The sequence below is a fragment of the Stenella coeruleoalba genome (genome assembly GCF_951394435.1).
Source record: "Stenella coeruleoalba genome assembly, chromosome: X".
In the NCBI taxonomy this organism is placed as follows: domain Eukaryota; kingdom Metazoa; phylum Chordata; class Mammalia; order Artiodactyla; family Delphinidae; genus Stenella; species Stenella coeruleoalba.
The window spans coordinates 121,989,493-122,013,518 of record NC_137152.1 but is presented as its reverse complement, the minus strand read 5'-3'; the positions used below and the strand labels follow the sequence as shown (position 1 = coordinate 122,013,518).

The window sequence follows — 24,026 nt, the reverse complement described above, 5'->3', positions numbered from 1 at the left end:
CCTTCTGCGGCCCGTGAAGGGGGGGCCGTCATGGTCCCCGACACCTTCCAGCTCCAGGAGGCGCTGGGGTGAGGAAGTCGGCTCTCCAGAATGGGACTGGCCCAGCACGGGTTTAGTCAAGGCAGTGACCCTTGGGCCTCAAGCGAGTGGGCGTGACAGGAAGCAGGGGCCCTGGCTCTGCCCACACAGTCCTAAGGCACAGCGACCTCCCTCTTAGGGGCCTGCCACCCTCTGGGCCCCTCCAGGGCCAGGCCCTGAGCAGCCGGGCCATGCTGCCAGCTGGCAGAGTCCCGGGAATGTTTTCACGGAGGTCACGGGCATACTAAAACGGGCAGGGCAGAGGGCCAAGAGGAAACCAAATTTGCCCCGTCAGCAAGAGCTGGATTTCCCATAAACTGCACCGAACGAGCAGCCCAGCAGGCCCGAGCCCTCTGAGTGCCAGGAACGGCACCTCATCACTGCGAACGGGAGCCCCGCGTGCCTAGCCCTGCACCAAGGCTGCCACGTCAGAGTTCTGTTGAGCAGAGCTCACTCGATAGGTGACCGTCGGACCACACTGCCCAGCTGCCCCATCCCAGCAGCCCCTGGAACGGCCCCACTGGGCCGCCTGAGATCTCGGCCCCTCCGTCTCCTGAGGCTGCTGACTGACCGCGTGGCCTTGGGGGAGTCCCTCACCTCCTCTGGACCTTAGCTCATCAGTTTCCCCTCAACAAGCCTGTTGGCCACGTTGCCTAGAAATTTTCTGTCAAATCAGAAGCAAATAAGCCACTTACTTCCAAAATCAGGGCAGATGCATGAACATGCAGAATGACAGAGGCAGAGGGGCCACTGGGGACCCCCAAGCCAAAGGGGCAGGGACGCGCCCGAGAGCCCACAGCAAGGGCTGGCTTTACAGCTTCCTGTCCCACCTCACCAGACAAAGACCAGGACCGACGCCTCATCTCAGAAGTCAAGTGTCTTTTTTCATGGAACAAGAAATCTGAGTCAGGAAGTAGAGTCTCCTCATGGGACTGAAGAAGAACGCAGCGCTTCAGGACAAGGAGACTTTAAGGTGATGAGTCCCAGCCAGATGGACATGACATTTGAACCTATGTCCCGGCTGGACAGCTGGCTTCTCCCTCCACCTCACTGCCTGCCTTCCCTCCCCACAACAGCGCTGGTTCAGGCCGCAGTGACTTCTGCCTTCCTCCTTGGTCCACTGGTTTCCATCTGTGCCTCCTTCTGGCAGCACTCATCGGCCCCTGATCCCTCCTGCTGGTCCCCCACTGTCTCCAAGACTGGGGGCAAACTCCCCAGTCCTCCGACCCAGCCACTTCTCACACCTCCATGTCAACAGTGCGCTCCAAGCGGACCACATGCCTCAGCATCCCTGGAACGTGGCCCTGCGAAGTCAGTCCCCGCGCCTTTGCTTATGCCGCTGGGCTGGAGGCTGGCGGGGGCCGTGCTCCTAACTTATCCGATAGCGCCACCGCTCCTTTGAGCCAGGTCTCCTCTCAGACCCACCATCCATTCCCCTCCTCTGACCCTTCTCAGAAAGCAGGGCAAAGTAGCCGCCCAATCCGTGGGCAACCAGAAAACCCTCACTGCAGACACGAGCAGCTTTGGAGGATGGGGGGTGGACCACTCAGGAGGGCATTTCCTGGCGGCTCTCAAACACTGCTGGTGGGCAGGTCAGTCAGGGCATCTTTCTGGAGGACAGGTCTCCACGTGTGTCAAAAGCAAGCTCATTGATCCAACAGTTCCCCTCACAGTAACCTCTCCTAAGGATTCAAGTGCATAAGTACAACACAGTATACAAGAGGGTGTCATTCCAGTGTAGAATATGATGGTGAAAATTTGGCAATAATCTGAATTCCCAACAGTTGTATTTAAACATATTATGATCTACTGTTCAAGCAGATGATATGTGCCCATCACAAATGATATTGATATATGCGATATTCTACAGATAGAACTACCATACGACCCGGCAATCCCACTACTGGGATGCTTCCATTTCCTTAAAAATACAGTTACATAAAAATGCCCAGGAAAAGAAACAACTGAAAGGACATATACAGAAATAGTTTGCAGAAGCACCCTTGGGAGCAGGCTCAAAAACACAGGAGACACAGCAGCAGAGAATGAAGGCGCTTTGCACGTGCAGAGGCTCTCCGCTCCCTCCCTCACTTGGGGAGAACTGACCAAGCATCGAGGACCCACACCACCCCCTCCAGCCTGGCTGACTGGAGCCTTGGTCCTGCCCGTCCATGGGGCCTTGGGATGTGGGGTCCCAGCATCTAGTCCAGGCACCAGGGCAACCCGCCAGCAGTAAGTATACCATCGTCCTGCTTCACTGTGAGCAAACTGGGATCGGGGAGGTTGGGCAACTGGCCCCAGGCCACACTTCCAACACTTTCAGAGGGTGGCGGGCCCAGCTAGAATCTGGGCCCCAGCTGTGGCTGCACAGTAGCCCTGCTGACCCCACACACGACATCACGGAGTGCTCCTTGGAGCAAAATCCTGGGGTCCAGGCAGCTCACCACCAGTATGATTCCTGCAAAGCACGGCACATGGTCCCAGCAGCTGGCTCACACCTGCGGCAGGGAGGAGACTCTTGGACTCAGGCCAGCCATGCACACGGTGCCTGCCTGGACTCTCAGCCTCACTACCAACTCCGAGCTCCTGACTCCAGCATCCTCTCTGAGCTGGGCAGCCCTCGCCCTGCAGCCCCGGACTCTACCCTCTCCATGTCCAACGTGCCAAGGTCTCTTATGCCCAGGGCTTGCACCTGAGACGCAGGATGCAAAATTCAAGAAGACCTGGGAAGAGAGAAACTGTTCTGCACCTCCCCACTCACCCCACGCAGAAGGTGGAGAAAGAGGCAAGATGGACGCTACATCACTGGAATGTTCCATCTCCAGCGGCCTTCAAAAGTGGGGCAGGAGGGCTTCCCTGGTGGCGCAGTGGTTGAGGGTCCGCCTGCTGATGCAGGGGACGCGGGTTCATGCCCGGGTCTGGGATGATTCCACATGCCGCGGAGTGGCTGGGCCCGTGAGCCATGGCCGCTGAGCCTGCGCGTCCGGAGCCTGTGCTCCGCAACGGGAGAGGCCACAGCAGTGAGAGGCCCGCGTACCGCAAAAAAAAATAATAATAAAGTGGGGCAGGAGTCCTCCCAGCTGCCCAGGCCTTCCAGTCTTCCTCTTCGTCTGGGCACTTGGGCTTCTCCCAAACCGTCCTAGGCCCTCCTGGCGCACGAGGCCTGCCATCAGGAAGGGCCCCCCAGCCTGACAGCAAGCCCCGCCCAGCAGGCTCACGGCTCTGTTCCTCGTCCCTAAGGGGCCTCACAGGGCTGCAATGTTGTCCCACTCTCTGAGCCCCATCTGTGAAGTGGTGCGGAGCCGCCAAGCCCGTGAACCTACTCGCCGGCTCTCCTCTTGGCAGGACGCCTCCAAGCCAGAGCGTGTGCCACTGCTGGAATTTGGAGCCAGTTCTGCCCCATGCCATGGCTTGGTGTCTGGATGCTGGTGGGTGTCCTAACCTCCCAAATGGCCCATGCGAGCCCCGGTCTAGTCAGGGCAGCCGCTCTGTGCGCCGTTTCAGGACGATGGCCCCACTTCTACCTTGAGAGGGAGAAGTCTTCCGACTCTTTAGGAATTCTCACGTCGCCTTGCCCAAGGGCCCGGCCTGGGCCACCAAAGGAACGGGTGGCTTATGTGCCACCTTCTGCCGCAGCTGTCCCTCATGGCACAGCCCTGGATCCTCACTACATGTAGCCTCACTCGGCAGGACCCCTTCCCGTGCTAACTCCCAGGGAAAGGGCTTCCAGCCCTGATTGGATAGACAGAAGCAAGGAGCCAATGAGGGGCGTGCACGGAGCCTGTGGTCCCGGCCACAGCGAGCCTGGTGGCATCAGAGGCCAACAGAGCTGATGCAGGCAGACTAGCTTGGCTGATGTGTGAGGAGACAGAGATGGAGAGGGAGACAGCGAGGAGGGGTCACCCTGTCACCCCACAAGGACGTGCTGTGCCTCTAAAATGAGAAAACTAACTCAGAGAAAGTTTTCTAGAATCGCCGGCCTGCCTGACACCCCATGTCGTGCACATCCACTTTCCCAAGCAGGCCTCTGTGCGTCTCCCCTGGCAGCTACCAACTTGGCAAATGGCCCCGAGCTTCAGCCCAGGAGGCATCTCCCAGAGGCGCCCTCAAGTTCCCCTGGGGCTGCTCTCCCCACACCTTTCCCGGCTCCCCGCGGCACAGCTGGGACGGGCTGGCTTCTTCCGGACAACAGGAAGGACACCAAGGACGGGCCTGAGAACGCAGGCAGCCCCGCCCCCCGGTTCCTGCCCAGGATCCTTGTGTGAAAGGAGATGGCGGCTGAGTGACTGCTCTTGCCCCACCCTGGATGGCAGTGAGATGAGTGGGGGGCAGCGCTGGATGCCAGGCAGGGACCTCCTAGGTAAACTGCGACGGAAGAGGAACAAAACACCTTTAGCCGTGCTTTCCAGGAGCACAGGACACCGTTTCACACACAGGAGCTGCAGCCAGAGGGCGCGGCTGTTGGGGCTTGTCTGCAGGTGCGTATGCTGGGCGCTGGCCACTGTGAACAGGCAGGCGTGGGTGCGCCACTGGCAGAAGAGCGAGGGGCAGGGCTTCTTCCCCAGAGGTGAGCTGTGACGCTCTGCACCCAGGGAGCTGACAGGAAGCCCGGCTGTGTTTCCTCACATGTATCGACCTTCTGCGGGACCCCATCTCTGGCTGGCAGGGATCAGACGCGATTCTGTCTCTTGGCACCAGAGCCCACGGCTCAGCTCCGGGCAGACTCGTTAGGTGTGGTCACAGTGTGACCCACGCAGCCAAGCCCAGTGACCAAATACAGATGTGACGAGGACATCTGGAAGATGTCATTGAGGCTTCGGGCCCCCCGGGGGCTGGTTGCTGGGCCAACTTTAGGCCGTATTTCAGTAAAGCTCTGTCTGCGAGCATTTTTATGCGGCTCGGGGGCAGGGACTGCTAACAGCGGCAGGGCCCCGAATATGGCCTCCCCCGTCACTTCAGCAGAGACACAGCACTCCTATCTGGGGCGGGAGGGAAGAGGTGAAGTGGCGAAAAGTCCCTTGTTTCCCAGCAGCTTGTTCCTGAGACGGGCGGACCCAGCCAGTTCTGATGCCTTCAGCTGGGTGCTGTCGGGGGGTCTCAGAGAAGACAGCTGGCCTGGGAGGAAGGAGACTCCTTCCTTCCATGGGGCCTTGGCTCCCGATGGGGTGTCATGACTAAACCATGAAGAAACAAAACCTGCCAGGGGGACCTCAGCTGTCACACCTGTCCCCTCTGGCCCTCTACGACAAACAGCCTGGCCAGAGTCCCTCCACGCCTCCCTCCTGGCCCAATTCAACCTGGGGGCTGCCACTGGCAGCGAGAAGGGGGTGGGAGGGAGGGAGTGAGGACACCTGTGCATGACCTCCCAGGCCGTGCCCCTCCTCACCTGTCCAACAGCTCTACCCACCGGAAGACTTGCCCCGCTGACGGTGGCTACCTCCCAGAAGAGACACCTGGGCCCTCTTTGGGTGTGTTTCAAGCAAATGCCTTGAAGCTTCAACATAAGGGTCCCCCTAGCGTGTAAGTGCCCGTGAGAGGCCCCTCTCAAGGTCCTTCAGGGTAATGAGGTGTCCCAGAATTGGGGCAGTCTGCATCACCAGGGGACGGGTGACACCAAGGTAGTCAAAGCCCACCCGCTGGAGAGCCCTGGCTCTACCCAACGGGCAGCAGGTGCCTTCACCCACCCTGTCCGTCCTTAGAGAGCTTCCCTCTACAGTTGGCCTGGCAGCCCCTTGAGCCTGAAGGGGGCAGCAGAAACAAAAGCTGATGGGGCAGTGGGGACACTGCCTGCTCAGAGATGAGCTGGCCAGGCCCATCATCTGTCCCTTCACAGGAGGGGCACACATGGTGTTTCTTCCAACTCAGGTGCAAAGGAAAGAGCAAGAGACACGGAGTCCCAGTCCTGTTCTGTCAGAAAAGGTCACCGGACATGTCACTTACCCCCTCTGGCTGAAGATGAAGCCCCAGCTTCAAAGCGCTCCCTGACCCCTGCCCCTGGCCGTGGGGGTAAGGCACAGGCTTCAGTGCGGCTCATCACCAGGGCCACAGCCTCCTGTCCTTCCTCTGCAACATCCCCGGAGGTCAAAGGTCTAGTGCCGTAGGGAGGGCCCAGGTTGCGCTGGGCTAAGGAAGGCCTGGACCCAGATGAGCGACGCTGAGGCCCCAGGCAGGACGTATGAGGGGGCTGGGGACCCCTGTTTGGGTGTCCTCGTCCAGTCCTTTCTCAAGGCACACACTTGGCTGGGTGTCAAAGTCTGGACCCAGGCTGACTTACGCCAGCACTGGGTCAGCTGACCTGATTCCCCAGGCCAAAAGGGCTGGAACGATCAAACGTCCCATTTTATGAGGAGTCTCCTGAGAGCACGTCTCATGAATGAGGACATCCTGGTTCCCAGTCGCAGCAGCCGGCAAGAGGACAGCCAGCAGACGGGCTGCTTTCCTCCAGGGGTTCCTGGGATCCGGAGATGCTCAGCAGCGGTCCAGGGGGCAGGGGCCCTTCAGAGGCCTTCCAGATCCATGGCTGAGCAGCTGGGTTATGTCCAAGCCCCTCAGCTGGCTGCACAGCACACAGCTCCCGGGAGCCCTGGCTGGCCTCTCTGGCCTGTGCGAGCGACAGAGTGGAGCATCTCGCCGGCCCGTGATGCTCCAGTCCCAGGCCTCCTGCCCGGAAGCCAAGGGGTGGCAGGAAGGAGGCGTACCGCATGGAAAAAAGAGCTGGAGGAGACTTGGGTTCCAGAGAGGGAAAATGTAATATGGAAACAAAATGCATTGACCGGGCGGGAGTATTTGTAAATGTGCTTTACAGGTAAATGAAGGTCTGGAATTTCACCTCCCCTCATCCCACGCCCAACACCCAGAATCTAGACTTCTCGGCGTCAGCACCAGAGGGGCCCTGGGAGGCAGACACCTGAGGCTGGTCAGCTCCCTCCGGGCGGTGGGGAGCTGGAGCCCCAAGAGGACAAAAGGAGCCACGGCCACCCAGCCACACGCCACTCCTGTGCCCATTTGCTAGCGCTCAGCCGGCCAGATACGAGGGCCAGCAAGGGTTTCCGGCAGGACCCTCTGAGATGTCTCTGTGGAGGCCAGGGGGCTGGGCGGGGCCGACGTGCTGGGGACAGCAGGGCCCATGCATGGGCCTCACCCCACGCAGGACCCTTTGCCGGAGCCACGCACATGAGCTATTCCCGGGGCCGCGACCTCCCCTGCCGTGCCAGGAGAAGGGGCCCAGACAAAGCCCAGGAGCCGTCTTGTGGGGCCTGGGCCGGCTCTGTCCCTCCCACCACACACCCCAGTTGTCTCTGCAGCCCGGAACCAAGGTGGTCTTAAGCTCATCCCAGTGGGGCAGAGATGCTGTCCACATCTGCACACAGACAGTCAAGGGGGTTGAAAGGGACCCAGGGGTCATTGGAGCCCACTTCCACCCCACACAACTCTTCCCACCCCAGGAATACCCCTGCACCCTCTCTACTGCCACCCATTCAGCCTTTGCCAGAGCAGGCCTGGTGACAGGGAAGTCCCTTCCATCTTCCCCTGACTGACACTGGCCAAGGCTGATGCCTTCTGTCCTAGTCACAGGTGATCACGAGTGGCGCTGCCCTCTCCCTTCCCAGTCCCCTCCTCCCTCACCTTCCTGTCCAGCCCAGACCCAGAGTTCCCTGAGCTCCACCCCGACCTCTTATCGCTGTCCGCACTTCTGGGTGAGAATATGGAGACCCGGGGAGGAGAAAGTGTTTGCCCAAGGCCACATATTCATTGATTCCATAAGCCTTTAGAGAAAGTGGAAGCCAGGCTAGGTGCTGGGCAGACAGGCAGACAGGAGCCTAGAGCGGCACCGCGTTTCCCAGGAAGGTGCCCTTGGCTCGGGCCGTCTGAAGGAATGAAAGAATGAGTAGGAGCTCACTGGGCAGAAGCGATAAGGCAAGTCCTGGTTTTTTGTTTTGTTTTGTTTTGCTTCTTTCAGTCTGAAAGCGGGCGCTGCCTGAGGTAAGCATTTACACCAGGGATACCCGTTCTGCTGCTGGGAATCCTCGGGCCTGCTCTCTGCACCATCAAGCTCCGTGGGAAACTGACCTAGTCATCAGAAAGTGGCGAGCTGAGCCAGTGATCACGGGGACCAGATCAAGGCTGCTGGACCGAGCACCCGAGGTGTGCCCACAGACGTGGCCAGGGCCAGGGGCTGCCAGAGACAACCAGCAGCAGCGTGGGGCCTGCGCACCAGTGGCCCTGGAGGCCAGGCCTCCTCTTGGACCCAGGGTGTGCCACACAGCCCCACAGCCACCTCGGCTGCCACCACCAGCAGCCCCAGTGCCCGGCTCCCTCTTGAAATGGGAAGTGAGCACCCTCCCCACAGGAAAAGCCTAGGCAGTGTTTCTGAAAGTGGCCCCTGGGTCCCTCTGGCATCCAGGTCACCGGGGACGTGGGCTTAAGTTGCAAATTCCTGTTCTCCCAACCCCCATTAGACTTTGAGAATGACACCCACAGGGCCTCTCGTCCTTTCATTTTCCAGTCCCTTCTCCACGCAGCCCTGCCCCTCCTGCTTCCCTACCCCTGTCCTCCTCAGCCCTCAGTCCGCCCTGGGCCCCAGCGCCAAATACGGACATGCGTATCTGTGAGCTAAGGTAGCCTGGCTCTGTTCCTAATCCTCAAATGAGTATTGAGTTCCTCCCTGTGCCTCAGTTTCCCTTTGGAAAAATGAACTGACACCAGCCCTGCCCGCCTCCTGACCCTGCCATGACCACTGGAAGGTGACAGTCACACAAGTACTCCCACGTCAACTTCCCCCTTCCCGAAGAAAACGATCAGAAATGTTCACACTGGGGGATGCAGATAAGGGAGTTCTTGGTACCATTTTTACCACTTTTCTGTGAGCTTTTGATTAATCCAAGATAAAAGTTAAAAAGAAAAACATTGAAAATTGTCAAAGAAAGCAAATCAGATGTTAGTAGGCATCCAGAAATGACCCAAGAATTAAGTGTTCTGTAGCAAATCACTGAACTGTGGGTAGACACGATATGCATCGTCGGCATAGACTAGCAGGGATTTTAAAACAGTTTCTCCTCAGGTGGGGAGGCCACAACCCTCCCAATCCGGCCTCAACCCCACTCCTGGCGACCACGGCTCCTGCAGGAGGACAGCTCTGACAGCATACGGGTGACAACCTGGGGCCTCCAGAGCTTTCGTGACGCACTCAGGTTTGCACAACTAGACAGTGGCCGAGCTGGTGTCTTAACGCAGTCTGACCTCCGAGCTGCGTTCTTACCGCTAGGCTGTAAAGGCGCCTCTGTGTCCCATCACACACCCTACGACCAGCCATCTCCCGTCGCCACTTCACAACCCTCAGCAGCAAAGATGCCAGCCTCTCCTGAGTGTCACTTCAGGCGCATGGGTCCCTGCATGGCTGCTCTTGTCCTGGCATCGGCCAGCTCTCTGTGGGCGCAGCAGGAATGGACGCAGAAGCCCTGATGGACCCCAACCTTAGGGGCCCGAACACCCGGGTTGCTGCTCACGGTCCTGTCCAATGCCAGGGGGCCTGGCTGTCAGCAAGCAGAAAGCAAGCTGGTGTGACGCATGAGCTGGCACCTTATGAGCTGTGGCTTGAAGCAAGATCCAGACCAAAGGGATCAGTCAGCCGTGGAGGCTGAGTGGGGATGGGAGACGGCAGGCTCCCAGAGCGCACTGGGCCAGATCTGAAACTTTTTTGGGCATGCAGCTGAGGGCAGTTTGGGGACCGGGTGCCAATGTCTATGTAGCCAGGTCCCAGGCCCGCTGCTGGGGGCCCAGAGTCTGTGTCCTGCTTGGTCTTAGAAGGCCACAGGGGCGCTAAGCAGAAACGCAAGGCAGGCTGAAGGAGGCTGAGGTGAAGCACTGGCTGCTCCTGGGGTCACTGCACTCCGTCTGGAATCTGGACTCGAGTTGGCGAGGAAAGGAGGTTGGACAGTTTCTTTACTGAGCGCCTGTCTCCTTGGGGCAAGGCTTGCCCCTGCTTTCTCTCCAGGCCCCGCTGCCTAGCTCCGGGTGGAACATCGAGGGCTTAGGGAGTTTTTTCTGATCCTCCCCTACCCCAGACTCCCACAGCCCCTCGGGCTTATGCCTCCTCTGTCGCTGACTTGTGCGTGTCCAGAGGGTGGAGATGAACAGATCCCCACACTTGAGTACAGAGCCCCCAGCCCGGCCCCGGCTTCTCAAGGCCAGGCCAGGAAGGCACACGGGCTGGGGCTGGGAATTGATGGAAAGTGGGGGGAGGGCAGGTGAGGTGGATCCTCTCCTTCTCATCCTGGGGTGGCCCAGGGGTGATGAGGTGAACAGGCCAAGTACCGAGGCCTACCTGCAAGCTGGCCCCTGGTCTGTGCATCCACCTCCCGGCCACTCGCTTCTAAGTGCTGAGCAGGGCCTCTGAGCTGCCCCTGGTTTTATGGGTGAGGTAGTGGAGGCCCTGGGAAGGTAGGACACTCCTCCGCCGCCCCCTGCCGCCTTCCACCACAGCTCTAAGTGACCTGGTGAGGAGGGAGTGGGAACCCAGAGCCCCTCCCCACTGTCCAGGCCTATTGGCCCGTGGGGCCCTGCCCCCTGTCCCCAGCCAGGTACCACGATCAGAAGTCCAAAAGGCCATGAGGCCCAGGCACGACTGGGTCCAGGTGCCAGAGGCCTGAACCACCGCTAGGTGGGTTGTGAGGGGCTCTCTCTCAGGGTTCGCTGAGTGGTCCTGAGATGCGGCCTTCCACGATGTCAAGACTAAGTGCAAATGGCTCAGTGCGAACACAATTCCTATCGCGCCTCAGATGTCCCAAACCCCAGGCACAACCACCACCGACCTCATCTGAGACCCCAGCAGCCCCCGGCGGGAAGCGACCTAGTGTCTTACCCCCTTGGACCGTGGAGCTGCTGCCTGGGTGCCCCCGGCTCAGAAGCAGCAGAGTGGACAGAGCAGCTGAGCTTTCAGTCTCTTTCCAAGGCAGAGGTATCACTCTGCCTTTCCAAAGAGGACAAGGCTCTTGGCTCCCCTGCCCCCATGAAACAATCCAGCCACAGAGCCTGCTCACTGCAGATCCCGTCGATAACACCCAGCGGCGCTTGATTCGGCGCCTTCTGTCTGAGAAGCTACCTTCCCAGTGGCCCTTCAGGGACTGCCCTGTGCCCAGCACATGCTCATCACAAGCAACCGGTGAGCCTCCTGCTCTGGGCTCCAGGGTGAGCTGGACTCTGGGTCTCAGTTTTCTCATCTACAAAATGGACACAGGGAGAACTAGCTGATGTGAGACAGCACCCTGGGTCCAGGCCATTTACTAACCATCAAACCCTCTCTTCCAGAAAGAGTGAGGACGCCGGGACCAGGCCAGCCTTAGGTGCCTCTCTCCTTAGTCTCTTTGCTCAAAGTGAAAACCAGAAAACTAAGTACCCTGCCTCAGCCGGCGGAAGCCCGGGAGGGATGCTTAGAGAGGGTGAAGGTTATGGATGGGGAAACTGAGGTCCTGAGTTGTCCCTGTCACCCGGCTCAACACTGGCCGGGTTCCCCGCGCTGACTCCGCCGGCCGCGCCAACGGCGACTCGACAGTCCTACCTGGCACAGGTGCCCAGCTCGCGGGGCGGGCGGAGGGTCGGGCGGGCGCGGGGCGCGGGCTCCCTCAGGTGGGCAGCGCCGGCCGGGCCGGGCAGCGGACGCGGGGTGCGAGGCGCGGCGTGGAGCGCGCAGGGCGGCGAGGAGGAGCGGACTGGACTCCGCCCGCAGGAGAACAAACAGGTTTTCTCCTGCGCCCGAGCCTCGCCCCTCGCCCCTCCCCTCGGCCGGCCCCCTTCCTCTGCCCTCTCCCGGGGTAGGTAGATGCGCCTGGCACATTCCGCGCATTCTCCCGCCAGTGTCCTCGGCCCGCCCGCCCCTTCCCGGCCCCGCCCCGCGGGGCTGCTGGAGAAATCAAGGCCCGGGTTCCCCGCACCGAGCCCAAAGCGAGCTCCGGAAGGCTCTGCCGCGGTGGAAAACTTCCAGGCAAATTCCTCCGGGCTCGCGGCCCCGGGCTGGGAGGCCTCCGCCACGTGAAGAGCCCGGGCTGCCCAGTTGCGCCCCTGCCCGCGCCCGACGCGATCTGGCCCCCGCTCGGGGCGATGACTTGCACAGATGCTGCGGGTTAATTCTGTCGAGAACTACTGTTCCTAGATCCATTTTACAGATGGAGATCCCAGACAGGGGCGGGGAGGGGGGCTGGGGGCTGTCGGCTGAGATCATGCAGGAAGTCCCGGAGGCCGGGAAGGAGAAAAAAGTGGAAAAGCCTGCTCCCCGGCCGCGCCTGAGAAGTTCTCACCCTGGAAAACCATCCTGGGGGGACTTGGGGTTCCCAAGACACTGCAGTGAACACCCTGTCAGCCAGCCAGGCCACCCCCACAAGCTGGGTGGGGAGACGCAGGCAGACCCCGAGGGCCAGTGCAGTTTGATAAGTGTCATTCAGTCCTGCTTTTGGAGTACTTGTGTCATTGTCATGCTTGCGGAGTACTTGTGATGGTTAAGGCACTGGGCTGGGGGCTAGGATGGAGGGAGCGTCAGAAGAAGCCCCTAATCCTACCCGTGGGGCTTGTCCAAGAGACCGCACAGAGTTGGCCTATGGGGATGACAGGATCGAAACGATGGAGCAACGGGTTCTTCATCGATCCCTGCCAAATCGATGTCCTAGAGGGCCCTCCAATCCATCCACTTCCCTGCATGCCCACTGCCATCACCCTGGTCCAGGCCTGGGCTCCAGGATCAGCTTCCTCGGTGGTTTCCCTGCCTCCGGTCTTGCCTTGTCCCCGTCCAGTCTCCACACGGAAGTCACTTGAAGACTTTACACGTGGCTCCACTGCCTGCAGCTCTTTGATGCCCACTGCTCTCGAGATGAAACGAAACTCTCTAAGGGGCTCGAGGATTCGGCTGTGCCGACCTCTCTCTGCAGACCCAGCCACGCTCTCCCTCGGTTCAGTGCACTCCAGCCGCACTCAGCTCCTTCCGCCTTCCGAATACATCCTGTCTCCCTGAGGCAGACTCCCTAGAATGTCCTTTGTCCCCTTGTCTGGTTAGTGAACTCATAGTCATTCTTCAAAACTTTACTCAAGTGTCTGTAAATCCTCTCCTGACTCTACAGGCCACCCGGGTTTCGGGGTGGGGGGGAAGATCACTTCCTTCTGTGTGCTCCCCCAGTTCCCTCTGATTACATCAATCTAGCATAGCGGCTGTCACCTTTTATTGTTCTAGATGATGAGCTTGGGGAGGGTAAGGCCCTGTCTGAGTCATCACTGGGACGTGGAAACCAACATGGCAGGTTGGAGGGGATTGAGAGGCGATTGAAACTCAGGAAGCTGTCCTTGTTATTCTCGGGCTTTATCACGTAGGGAGGAGACTGCCCTGTGTCTGTGTGAATACGTGTGTGTGGTGTGAGGGTGGGGATCGTATATAAAGTATAACGTCACCTCAGTTCATCTGTGCCTCTTGCCAGCAAACGTTTCTCTGCTTCCAGTCTGGCGGCCAGTGTCTAACGCCTTCCAGCCCCTTGACCCCAGGCTGCTGGTGGCCATGGACTTGGCTTGCCATCCTCGCTCCGAAACGTACTCACCATATGACCTAGCGTGTGTTTCCCCCCTCTCTGGGCCCCCTTACCCTTCCAGAGCCCCTAGCTTCGAGAGGTAGAATGGAGAGGACAAGAGGTGAAGGGGTAAAGGGCAGGACGAGACAGAGGGTGGCCCTTCTCTCTAAGGCCACCAGTAGGAAATGGCAAGCTCACCCCCGAGCCCTGAGTCTGGGTTCGCCAGCTGGAGACTACAAGCAAGGGTGCTGTTCAAAACCGCCAACGGCCAGTGAGCGAGGGCTGCCCTGGGCTGGGCTGCTCTGGGGTCTCAAGCTCTTCCCATATACCGGGTGATTCAGCCCCTGCCAGGTCAGATCTGCCATGACAGTGCCAGTCAGCCTTTCCTTAACTCTTCCCTCCCTGCCAGGCTTCCAGGCCCTGCATCTGATCTTGCCTGCAAACGGGTTTGACTCGAATGGTAAGCGCCTTGCCCTGCCCTGCCCTGCCCTGCCCTGCGCACCTGTTCACTGCCCCAACACAGCCCCCACCGCCCCTGCCAGGGCCACCCGAAGTCACGTCAGCCAGAGTCCGTCAGCCTCCTCTTTGACTCCTTGCCCTCGGGCACGTGGACCCAGACATAGCAAGTGCTCTCGTCCTAGCAGGCCCCTGCACGAGATGTCCCCTTGGTGATGACCTCCCACCCATAACACTGGCTCCGCCATGGACTTCCCCTTCTCCCAGAGCTCGAGGGCCAAGACCCTTGTGGCTGCTGGCTGCCCCCAGACTGGGCTCTACCCCTGACTGGCTTGAGCTTGGCCCTGTCCTTTTCTACTCTCAGCTCCTCTTGTGCCTCGACACCCATCTCTAGCTCCAAGGCTGGCCAGCCGCCCAGGCTCTGGTGGAGTCCTCCCGAAGGCCCCCAGCTCGAGCAGTCTCCCCACGACAGGCAGGCCCTCAGCAAGGCCCTGCTCTGAGGCTACAGGTGCTGCCTCTAAGTAGGGTGGGCTGGAGGGTAGGGTCAGGCTGGGCTGCCTGGAAGGTAGAGGCAGGACCGGGCAGGTGTTGACCCCCTATATGCTGAGGGGAGCCATGAGCCTTGAGCCGGCAATGGAGGCAGATTCTTCGGGAAGCAAGCAGATGACATGGGGACAGGTGACTGTCTGGAAAGAAGCGGCCACCAGTGCTCCTCAGCCCCAGGATGGCCCCATTCAGATCTCCAGGGCTGGGAACAGAATGTAGGCAAGCCAGTCTAGCCGAAGAGTTCCCAGGTTAGGGAGGAGGACCGTGGGTGGGGCCCTGAAGACTGTCAGGCCCCAAAGCCAACACAGGCAGAGTGTCCCCACATTGGAGGGCACTGGAGACCAACAGCTGACCCAAACCCTGCCATGGTGCACAGGGGGAAACAGGTCCAGAGAGGGACGGCATGCAGCAGCGGCCACACAGCCAGTCTGAGGCAGAGCCGGGACTAAAACCAGGGCTCCATTTGCTGCGGATGGATCCCTCACCCAGCTAGGGTGCTCAGGTTCACGTGTAGGGAGGGCCGGGCTTCTGTTTGCACCCTAATCCCCTCCTTCCTTCCCTTCTGCTAGGGCCCGCCCTGACACCTCATCCTCCTAAGCTCTTCAACCAGTCTCCACTTGCTGGGTGACTCCATTGGCTCCGAGCAGGGTGGGTCCCCTCGGGGCAGGGGTCCCCAGGCATGGTTGTAAACCACAGGGGCCCCTGCGGAGCCCCGAACCTGCAGGCCAGACCTCTGAGTCTGTAAGCAGCTCTCTGTGTTGCTGGGAGGTGGTCCAACCCTGCAGTGCGTGGCCTGAGACCCCGCCTGCCCAGTCTTGCCTTTGGGGCCCCAGCCCTACCCTCAACCTGCACCGCCCCTCCCTGGCAAACATACATACTCTCGCTCACCAAATGCCCCGTTTAGGACCTCCTGTCCCCCACCGCACTGCAAGCCCCACTGCACCCAGAGACCAGTCAGACCCAGTCCTGGCTTGGAGTAGCTCCCAGTCTGGTAGGGAAGGCAGACCAGTTCAGCTCCAAGGGGCAGAATGCACACCCGAGGATCTCTTGCTCTGTGGACAGTGGCCCCACCAGGAGCAGGAAGGCTGTACAGGCAGACCTCCCCAGCCACATGGACATCTCCCACCCCTGCAGCCTGGACTCCCCACTCCCTTTTGAATCTACTACTTTGGAGAAGCCCAGGAAACGCTCAGCCGTCAGTCTTGGCCTGTGTGACCTGATGCCCCCGGAACGCAGACTGCCTTTTGTCTCTGGCTCTGAAGCAGCCCCAGGCCAGGCCTCCGGAGCACGAGTGCGCGAGCCGAGCCAAGGCCTCGCTGGCGGATAATCCCCACATGCCCTGAAGAATGGCTTTTTGCTGCTTTAAGAATCATCCACAGATCGGAAAAAGAATGTTCTAATTGGAAAACCTCCCCGCCATGGTTTTCCGGAGTTTTAGTACAGTTGGCCGGCAAGGAGGCTCCTGGGATGAAGAGGAAGGGAAATCATGAGGAGGAGAAAGTGGGCTGGCTGCCCAGCGCCCCCTCGTCCCCTGAGCTCAGCGGCCTGGGGAATCTGGAGGCTGTCTGGTCCTGCTGGGAGGCCCTCCCCCGAGCCGGGCCCGAGCCCTGTCCCCCAAGGACCCCACTGTGGCCCCAGAAGCCGCCCAGGCCCCCAGGCCCCTCTGGCAGGACCGATGCCCCCTGGGCATTGTGATCACGGGCCAAGAAGAGGAAAGGTGTGGAAGCAACCACCTGCTCAACAAACAGGAAGGTGCCCCCAGACCTGACTGGGGCCCTGGGCTGGGAGACCTAGCCGAGGATGCAGGGTGCATGGGGAAACTGACTTCTGAACAGCTAGATCTGTCTGGAGAGGGAGGACTCTCTCGCTCAGGGGCCCTGCTAAGCCTGGGCTGGCTAAACCACTCGTGGGAGGAGCCGAGGCTACGGCCACCTGAAGGTCTGTCCAGCTCCAAGAGTTGCTGATTTGTTCCTTTGGGTCAAGCATTGACCTCGCACTTGGGCAATGCCCACCTGGGAAGGGGAAATGCAGTGGGTCCTTGAAACTCCTTCACACGGGAGCGCCAGGTTACTGAGACTCACCTTAGTTTTTCCAGAAACCTCCCTGTGTGCGTAGACAGTATCCTGTACTTGGGGACTAGGAACTTGACCACATGGCTCTAGGCTCCCTGGCATTGTGCCCTCTACCGCTCCCCTTTCTCCCCCGCTTGCCCCCTTTGTGACCTTGAAGACTGCAGCTCCCTCCCCAGCACACCTCTGTAGAGCTCCACTGGCCACACGTGGCTATTTAAATTTAAATGAATTACAATGGAATAAAATTGAACCTTCAGTTCTTCAGTCACAATAGCCACATCTAGCCCCATGGACATCACCACTCTAGCTGCTTCACTTCTTAGAGGGAAGGTCTCAACTTCCTCCTTAACTGAAGCCGAGGTCCCTCCACTAAGTGGGGTGCCCCCGTAACCTGACCCAAAGGAGGCGTTTCCTTCTCCCACACCCCACCTACCTTGGGGTAGACTAGTCTGTCCTTGGATGAGCACCTCTCCTCCTTCGAGGCTCAGGCCAACTGGCTAACGCACTCTCCAACGTTCAGTCAAGTCTTTGCGGTGGGCTCATTCTTCTTTCCCACCCAGACGTCACTGCATGTGAGAAAGGGATTGCGAGAATGGGACAGGACAGTAGTGACATGGAGTAGTGAGTGTGAGACTTCAGCATGCCTGCCTGTGGCCATCGATCCTCAACCCTCAGGCCTCCCAGTTCTTCGAACCTGACATCTCTGAAGACGCTGTCGAGTCCACTGCAGCTGCCTCTTCCCACAGGGGCAGCCTACATCTTGTTGCCACCTCTGGACACTCTATGCGGGGCTCCCACTTTCTGACCCCTGTCTCCTCTCTTTCTACTGGGCTTGTTCAGCTACCTCCTGATGAAAGACACCACCAACTATCTTTCCAGCTTGTGGGGACCTCCTGTCCGCTGGTCTGCTTTCTTCCCACCATTAGCCCTTACTTCCCTTGCTTTCTCTCCCTATCCAGCATAGAGTCAATGGCCCATCACTTCAACACCTCTTTTGCTAACATCTGAATTTCCCTTGCTTTGCTGTCCCTCTGTCACCTCCACCTGACACTACCTCAAATCTGGACACATCTAACCATCTGCTTTCCTCCTGCCTGCCCCAAGGTGATGAAGGTGCTGGCAAAGTTCACACAATCATGCAGAATGGTGCCAATGTAAATTCCTGGATCCCACCCCTTCTCACCTCCACAATGACTTTGTCTTTGTAATTATCCCTTTCTCTTCTGCAACATAAGAAGGTTCATTTTATTTGGAGCATTCCCTTCAAAGTTAAAAAAAGAAGAGTCTCACTTGACCCCACTCCCACCTCCAGTCAGTGTCCCATTTCTCTGCTCCTCTATGGAGCAAAACTCCATGAAAGAGTTGTCTACACTCTCTGTCCCTGCTTCTTCTCATTCTCTCATAAACCCATTCCCATCAGGATTTCAACTCTACTGCTCCCTTAAAATCGTTCTTGTCAAGGTTACCAGTGATCTCCATGTTGCCAAACCTGGTGCTCACACCTCTGTCTTCGCTTAACCTCTAAACCACAGTTGATCACTCCTTTGTTCTGGAAAAACATACTTCTCTTGGCTTCCCTGACACTCCACTTCCCCCAAGGTATTGAAGGTTAGGAGCACAAACTCTGGAACGGGGCTGTCTGGGTGCAAATCCTGGCTGTGCCAATTAATAGCTGTGTGACCTTGGGCAAGTTACTTTCCCTCTCTAGGTTTCCATTTCTCACCTGTACAAAGGAGGTGAGAATACCAGCATCTACCTCCTGGGGTTGTTGTGAAGGTTATACTGGTAACAGATAAAAGTACTAACAATAGAGCTTGTTACATGGAGAGATGCTCAATGAAATCACCACATGGGCGTTGATGGGGTTCAAGACACACTACCCCCAAACATGGCACCTTGGCATGTTGAATATTTTAAGATGAAGGAGGTTGAAAAAATGGCAGAAGCAAGAAGGTCTCTCTGACCTTCCCCACACTCCTGCCCTTCTCCCTGGAAGCAGGTCATAAGCCCCTCACGTAAGAGGTGCCCTCCCCATGCCTGGAGAGAAGGAGTATCCTTATCTCTGAGACAGGGGTAATGCCAAGAAAAATCCACACGAACAGGCCTTGCTGAACTCCCCCCAGTTTACTACACTTTGCTCAAACTCTTCATCAAACCTAGCATCAAAACACTCAGGACTGACCGTTCCTCCAGGTCTGCATGTCCTTATGAAGGCTCCCAAGCTTACGTGAAATAGACGTGTGTGCTTTCCTCCTGTCAATCTTTCTTTGTCGGTCTAATTTTCAGACCTAGCCCGGGACCCTGAGAAAGTCGAGGAAACCTTTTTCCTTCCCTACAATGTCCAAGGGTTGACTCAAACTGAAGACATACAAATAGAGCTCTTGTGCCCTATTCCACACCCTCAAACCTCTCTTCCCTAGGTCTTCCTCATCTCCATCAGTGGCACCTCCCAGATGTGCACGTCCAAAGGCCCAGGTGGCAAACTTGATTTTCTTTCCTTCCCTCATCTCCTACAGCCAATCAATCAGCAAGTCCTGATCACGGCTCCACCTTCAAAATATACCCAGAGCTTGACCACTTTTGCCCGCTTCCACTGCCACCACCATCTTACTCCAAGCCACCGCTCTCGCTCACCTCCTCCCTGGTCTTCTGGCTTCCACTCTTGTCCTGCTGCATCTACTCTCCTCCAATCAGTCAGAGCAATCTCCCCCTGTGCTCTCAGTCTGAGCGATGCGGTGACTTAATTCACCCAGTTCTCCAAGCTGGGAATTGGGGTACCATCTGACACTCCTCTTTCCCTCTCTTCCTCCAGCCTCTTCTCCCAACTCTCAAACTCCAAGGTCCCGTCACACTGGACTTCTTGCTGATCCCCACATAAGCCTTGTTCTCTGTCTCCAAACCTTAGTGTTGACTGAGGTCTCCCTGCCCTGGTTAACTCCCACTATGTGCAAACCTCTAGCACGAAGTCATCCCTAACCACCAAGACCCGGCACTCATTACCCTGCAGCGTCCCTGTCTCCTGTCTCTCTCCTCCCTTCCACTTGGATGTAGGAAACATGTCTCATGCTCACCTGCTCACCCAAGCACCTGGTAGGGCTCCTGAGCGGGCACACAAGAAATATTTGCCAGATGAATGAAAGAAGGGATAAATGTTCATGTCAAATGTAGTGTATTATCAAATAATACACTGGCTTTTCAAATCAGTGAACTAAAAGTGTACCACTCAGTAGATGGATTTCCTACCTCATACTCCACACCGAAATAAACTCCAGATGGCTCAGAAATTTCATGTAAAGAAAAATGAAACCATAAAAGTACTAGAAGGAATCCTGGGGTGGGGACGGCCTTTCTAAGTATGTCATGAAAACCAGAAACCGTAAAAGAAAAGACAGAGAAATTAAAAACTTCTGTATGGCAAAACCCATCGTAACTGTAGTTAGACAGATGACAAACAAAGAAGAGTTATTTGCACTGCATGTGACAGTGAAAGACTTAATTTTCCTAAAATAAAAAAGGGCTCCTTTCAAAGCGAGCAATAGGAAAATGGGCCAGCATTAACCTCATGTGAAGGAAATACAAGTACAGACTCAGAGAAGTCAAAGTTGAATTAGATCTGCAAAACCCGGGGTTACCTGAGGTGTGGGGAAATGGTCACCCTCAGGCCCCAGGGGCCCTAGAGGTGGGAGGATTCATTGTTGTGACCTTTCTAGAAATACGTAACAAAAAGAACGTTGAAGACTCCCTTTGACCTAGCAATGGCAACGTTCAAAAATTCCTTCTGGGGGGCTTCCCTGGTGGCGCAGTGGTTGAGAGTCTGCCTGCCGATGCAGGGGACACGGGTTCGAGCCCTGGTCTGGGAAGATCCCACGTGCTGCGGAGCATCTGGGCCCGTGAGCCACAACTGCTGAGCCTGCGCATCTGGAGCTTGTGCTCCGCAGCAAGAGAGGCCGTGGCAGCGAGAGGCCCGCGCACCGCGATGAAGAGTGGCCCCCGCTCGCCGCAACTAGAGAAAGCCCACGCACAGAAACAAAGACCCAACACAGCCAAAAATAAATAAATAAATTAATTAATTAAAAAAAAATTCCTTCTGGGACTTCCTTGGCGGTCCAGTGGTTAAGACTCCGCGCTTCCACTGCAGTGGGCAAAGGTTCGATCCCTGGTCCGGGAACTAAGATCCCGCATCCCGCATGCCGTGCGGCACGGCCAAAAGAACAAAACAAAATAAAACTGCTTAATTGTGCTGTACATCTGAAACTAACACGACATTGTAAATCAACTATACTTCAATAAAATTAAATTAAAAAAATAAAAATTAAAAAAAATCTTTTTATTATCTGATATATATATGAAATGACATATATGTATATTATATAAAATGTGATGCATCTAAACGTCTACCCACCAGCCAGTGCCATTCCCTACACCTTCTGCCCTCTGTCCTAGTACTTGGGATGGCCTGTCCTGGCTTGGGCCCTTGAGTCCATCTCCTGCCACCTAGTCGGGGACGGCCCGCTAACATTTTTTTCCTTTTCTCCTGGATCATCAATTATTTCTTCTTGGCTGGATCATTCTGATCAACATGCAAGCATGCTGTCATTCTTCCTGCCATCAAAAAGCTTTTCCTTGTTTGCATCTTCCCCTCCAACTACTCTCCATTTATTTCCCTTGTCCGTTTCTCCGTAGCAATCCTGGAGACAACTATCTACACTTCCTGTCTCTGACTCCTCTATCTCGTGGCCAGCACTTCACAGAACTGGCTCTTGTCAAGGCCACCGGTGCTCTCCATCTTGCGAAATCCAATGGTCAGCTTTCAGTTCTCATTTTACTAGATATGTCAGCTGCATTGGACACAGGAAACACTCCTTCTGGAAACACTTTTCACTTGACCCCTTCTCATTTTCCCCACCCTGTCCAACCTCTTCACTTCGGAGGGTCCCAGGACTCAGTCCTTGGAACTCTTCTCAATGATATTCATTTTTATGGTGTTTTCTATCCATCTCGTGTCTTTAAACACCATCTGAAGACTGGCAGCTCCCAAATTTATATCTCCAACTCAGGCCTTTCCCCTTAATTTCAGATTCCTATATCCCAAGGCCTATTCTATGCATACCTATTAGGCACTGTACTTGGTGTCCCAGATGAAACTCCTTATCGGCCCCTCCAAACCTGTTCCTTCTACAGTTGTCCCCACTGAAGTTGGGGATACAGAAATCTGGCCCCTTCTCCCCGTCTCTACTATCTGGTGGTTTTTCTGTTAAGAACAAGGCTGCTCTGGAATTCTTGTACACATCTGACCACATGGGAAAGAGATTCTTTAGCTGAGTGGTTCTCATGCTTTGGGGGCTTCAGAATCCCCTGGAGGGCTTGTTAAAACCCAGAGTGCTGGGCCTCACCCCCAGAAATGCCAATTTGGTTAGGAATGTATTTGCATTTCTAACAAGATCCCAGGCGATGTTGATGCTACTGGTGGGGAAATCACACTTGGAGATCCACAGCTCTAGGGTGTATTATGCCCAGGAGTGGAAACGCTGGGTCATAGAATACGTACATATTCAACCGCACAACGGAACACTGCTCTTCCTTTCGATCAGCAGTGCCCGAGAGCGCTCAGCGTTCCACATCCTCACCAATATTTTGTGCTGTCAGAGGTGTTACGGTTGCCAATGTAAAGGATACGAAGTGTTAGCTCATTGTGGGTTTTGAGTTACTGGCATTTATCTTCAGGTGGCAACTACATGTTCTCTCTCTCAACCCCATGGAAAATGCCTATAAAACATATTGTTGAACAAGAGGGAAAAAGCAGTTTCCATGAGATACGTGACAGCATGTATAGCGTGATTTCATTTCTGTAACATTGTCTGAGGCATTGAGAAACACCTTGGAGAATATTAACACTTGGTATCTATAGGAGATGGATTTTGAGTTACCTTTACTTTCTTTTTTTGTTTTTGTGCGACGTTTGATTTTTTAGAAAAATGTGCGTATCTCTTTTTTGTTTAAAAAAGTGATTTTCAGAAACGACATCATTATATTTCTGGAAGGTTTCACATGAAAATGATCAGAGCGGCTGCGTCTAGGCAGTGGGTTTGTGTGGGCCGATGGGAAGGTACTTTGTCATTTCTTGAGGGCCACGAGAAGGGGCTACTTCCTCCTCACAGTAGCCCCTCTGAGCTGCTGGCCACTGCCTTGTCAACATACATGGCTCAGTCCCTTCACAGAGCACGTCACGTGGTGGTCGTGTGGTTTGCCTCTGTTTCCCCCACAGCCCGTGAGCTCTAGAAGGCAGAAACCGGCTCCCATTCATACCCCCCCTCTTCGCGACAGGCCCGGGGTCTGGCACACGCTCAGTGCTCAGTGAGTGTTGGGTCAACGGAGTGGAATCATCTCCAGTATGGAAAGAAAATGGAGATGCCATTTTGCAAATGCTCATTTTCAAAAGTCAAGGTAGTCACAGCTGGAGGTGTCCCAGCATCACTGTCCAATCTGCAGTGGTCCAGCAGGCCCCCCCCAGGGAGTGGCTTGGAGGAGGTGACACTCTCTTGAACATATACTTTCCCTTTAATAGAACAGCCACACAGAACACAAAGTGTATGGGACTTCACAGTGCCCACCTCCCTCCCCTCCCCCACTGTGGGCGGCAGGCAGAAGCAGCCTTCAGCTGTCCTTGCATGATTACTGAGTTTGGCCACTCTTAACACTCGCGTGAGGATAATATTTGGAGGAGCCCAGTAAATACTTGGTATGTTTATTAAAACAGGTTAAATTGTGCTTTTGCAAGTTACGTCTTAAACGTCATACATACTTGCTCTAAAATATCAAAATTGCATAGGATTGTATGATGTCACCCCAGAAAGTGCTCCTGGAGCTTCCGCCCCTGCCCTCTCCCCATGACACAGGACAGAGGGAAATGACATTGGAAGGCAGGCTTCGGGTGGCCTGCACGTTTGTCTCGTACGGGAGACAAAACTGCAACAAGTCACTGAGTCCTGAGGCAAGAACTAGTGCCAGTTGGGAGCGGGCAGAGGGCTGTTGGGGGAAAAGTGAAAGAGATGGTCGTGGGAAGAGTGGACTTCAGGGGAGCCTGGCCACGGCAGAGACCCATTTGCAAAGAACTTCCAAGCTCCCTTTAGCCTCAGGCCTCAGGGAAGGAGGAGACAGAGATGGCAGGTGAAATCACGTCCTCCTGGGGTGGCAGAGAGCTCCTTCAGGTCATAGGTCTTGGCCCCTGGCTACACCACAGGGGACATGGGCTGCTCGGTCGATGTTTGCAAAAAGATGGAGAGAGGGAGAAAGGGAAGGAAGTGGGAAGTCTCCTGTCGATGAAATGCCA

General features: G+C 56.5%; 1 protein-coding gene across 2 annotated transcripts in view; it reads right to left on the bottom strand.

Annotated features, from left to right (window-relative positions):
- Positions 1-11,761, bottom strand: part of ZNF185 (zinc finger protein 185 with LIM domain) — a 58,220-nt gene extending 46,459 nt beyond the window's left edge. For both annotated transcript variants that reach the window (XM_079910681.1, XM_079910682.1), the window contains exon 1: positions 11,636-11,761. The gene's annotated coding sequence lies outside the window, so the exon portion shown is untranslated. The remainder of the gene's footprint in view (positions 1-11,635) is intronic.
- Positions 11,762-24,026: the final 12,265 nt, after the last annotated feature.